This window comes from Bidens hawaiensis, unplaced genomic scaffold (assembly GCF_021521415.1).
Source record: "Bidens hawaiensis isolate Kalapana, Puna unplaced genomic scaffold, B.hawaiensis_p1.1 tig00009444_1, whole genome shotgun sequence".
In the NCBI taxonomy this organism is placed as follows: Eukaryota; Viridiplantae; Streptophyta; class Magnoliopsida; order Asterales; family Asteraceae; genus Bidens; species Bidens hawaiensis.
In genome coordinates, this window is record NW_027491699.1 from 218,710 (window position 1) to 221,879 (window position 3,170).

Below are 3,170 nucleotides of genomic sequence, written 5' to 3' on the forward strand. Positions count from 1 at the left end.
TCACCAAACCAAAGCTTATTTTATATGACTTAAATAAGTCATAAGCACTTAAATGATAAATTTCAAACCAAACAAAAATATCTACCATCATTCTCATATGTTTTTATGTATTTAATTCAGTTTATAATTTGTTTGAAAGATAAAGTAGTTTTCATCTTTCACAAAGTTAGGTATCATGCAAAGGTGAGGAAAGTAACACATCTTACTTGTGTCCACTTTAATAGCACAATTCGTTATTTATAATTAACCCGTTTCCTATTTGATCGCATTTTTGTATTTCTCATACGTAAATCTTCTATAGCCACAACCCGATAACCATCTAGTGTCATAATGGGCATATGCCTAGTTTTTTATATGTAGTTTTAAATGACAATATAACTAAGTGTTCGTAAAGTTGAATGAATAGAAGTGTAATATCACGTAAATTTCGGGCCAAAAATGTCAAGTTTTTAAGGTCAAGGAACCAATTCTGCCAATTTCCAAACCTCAGGGACTAAAATGAAAAAATCTGTATTCTGGACCTATCGCGCTACACGACAGGGTCAATAAAGACACCCATCGCGTACCGCGATGGGGTGTTTGACACAGCATGACACGTGTGCCACGTGGCACACGGTGGCAGCACCTACTGCCACGTGTCACCACGTGTTGACACGTGTGGCGGCGCCTGCTACGTGTTGACACGTGACAGGTCTACACCCTGACTCACCAACCCTATATCGCGGTACGCGATAGGGGAGCCAGGGAACCCATCGCGTACCGCGATGGGGTTCAAAAATGGGTATAAATAGGAGGGCTGCGGGATTGATCCACTCACACCAAATTTTCACACACATACTCTCTCACTACCTCGAGTTACGTGCCAACGATCTCTCTCGATAAACATGCCCCGAAGCCTCGTTTTCCGTGCCCATTACCTCGATATACGTGCCACTTTCCGTCGACATTCTGAGTTAAGAGGAGGTGCTGTCCGACGTCCCGACGATTTACCTCGAAGTGCGTGCCAAGGGTGTTGGTGTCTCGAAAAGCGTGCCAAGAGTGTTGGTGTCTCGGAAAGCGTGCCAAGGGTTGATCAAGTGAGTATTGATAAGAAAGATAGAGTCGAAGTACTGCCCGAGTGTGAAGGGTATTCCTAAGACTATAAAGGTAGGCATAATGCCCAACCAAAATAATAATAAAATATTGAAAGGGCTTAAGACCCTAAGTCGAAGTTATTCTCGATAATCAAACAAAGATATAACAAAGAAAATAAAAAAAGAAAAGATATAATATATATATAAGATTAAAGGTCTTAAGCCGGATCGTGTATCCGACTAATGAATGTTATACTCGTACTATAGGTGCGAGATAGCGAAGGAAGATTAACGGACGGTGTTGGAAGCCGATCCCATTGAAAAGGTGAATACGCCCCACTTTTACAAACTTGTTTTAAACAAACAAATGTGTTACGTGTAAAACTTATATGTGGCTACGTGTCTCTAAAAACATTGTAAATAAGAGTATAAGCCAGCCCTCAGGCTATGGTATACGTTTGTCTGGATCCTTACATATGTGGAACGCGGTGGGCACATCGCACCACGCTTGGTCACGACCTCCAGCCACGATGGGCCGAACCTAAGTTACGTCCGAGTGAGGAATGGCCATGTTTATATTTATGGTACCTAAGTTATGTCATAAACGCTGCGGTGTTTCGCTGAGGTGACCTAGTGCAGAGACTCGAATTTATGATGATGGTTTAACTTAATTATTCCTAAGCCAAGATCGGCCGAGGCTTACGTGGTCTCGAGGGATGATTAAGTAAAAGAAAATATTTTAGCGTCAGCATATTCACCAGCATTCGTTGCTGACGTATTTTATTTAACATTTTGCAGGTAATCAGGATTAGAGCTTGAAGGACGAAGAAGCTCGAGTATCCGATGGCTCGGATAGTTTTATGTATATATTAAAACATAGTGGTTTTTGTAAACTTATAAACAAGTAAAACAAATCGAGACTTTCGTCTCGTACTTTGTAATATAAATATTTATGTTATCGATCCTTATGTTTTTATAAGACTTCCGCTAATAACCATAACTCTGATTTTATTACAAATATGGTACCAACTATGGTTCACACTCCTAGGCCTAGATTGGGGGTGTGACAGGTTGGTATCAGAGCCATCGATCTTAGCGAATTGGGTATCATAAAACAATACCCAAGTTTCGATTCAAGCATAGGAAATATTTACTTGTTTATTTGAATAGGGATAAGATTGGTTGGTAACCCTTTCTTTCCCTCTCCACATTCTAAACCACCCAAAGATGTCTTACGAAGAATTAATGAAATATTATGATAATGAAGCAAGAAGAGCAAGGAAGTACTATAAATTCCCAAAGGACATCATGAGCAAGGATTACTTCGAGTCATTTTTCAATTCCAACAAAGGACCTAGTCAACAACCCAACATGGAACCAAGTCCTATCTACCATTTGGATAACACCCCACATGAAGTATACCAACCGCTAAGGCACTCAAGTTATCATCCGACAAGTCTGCCAATGTATCAACCATCGGAAGTTCCGACGTATTATCCTTCCGAGATTCCGACCTATCAACCCATGGAGATTCCGCCATATTATTCATCTGTAGGATCAACACATCTACCGCCAAATCCGCATCCGTCATACTATTTTTTAGCCAACAAGCAAATAAAAGAAGAAACCAATTCTCCTTCTTCTGAATGGATGAAATGCCACTCCGACCAGCGAAGGTGGCATACCGGCACTTCAAAATTGGATACTGCCAATTCCCACATCAACAATAAAGGGTCGTCTCACAAGCCCAAGATGAGAGTGACCATGCCGTACGAGAAGATTCACATGCCCGCAATGACCGAAGAAGAATGGGAAAAGGAACCAGAGGAGGAATCGGAGGAGGAACCCGAGGAGGAAACTGATCCCGAGGAAGAGGAGTTTCCCGACAACCCGAATGAAGAAATGACACCGGTGGAAGAACCATACTCCCAACAAACTCCAAGTTATGGTTCTGTTGACCCTTACATACAATTTCTGCAAGAGCTCAAGGGTAAAGCATCGTCAAGCTTTCCACCGTACACTGGCGAGATCCCCTCAGTTGAAGAACAAGCAAAAGAAATCCAAGAGCAGAATGAGGCTGCTGACACTTTCTTCAAC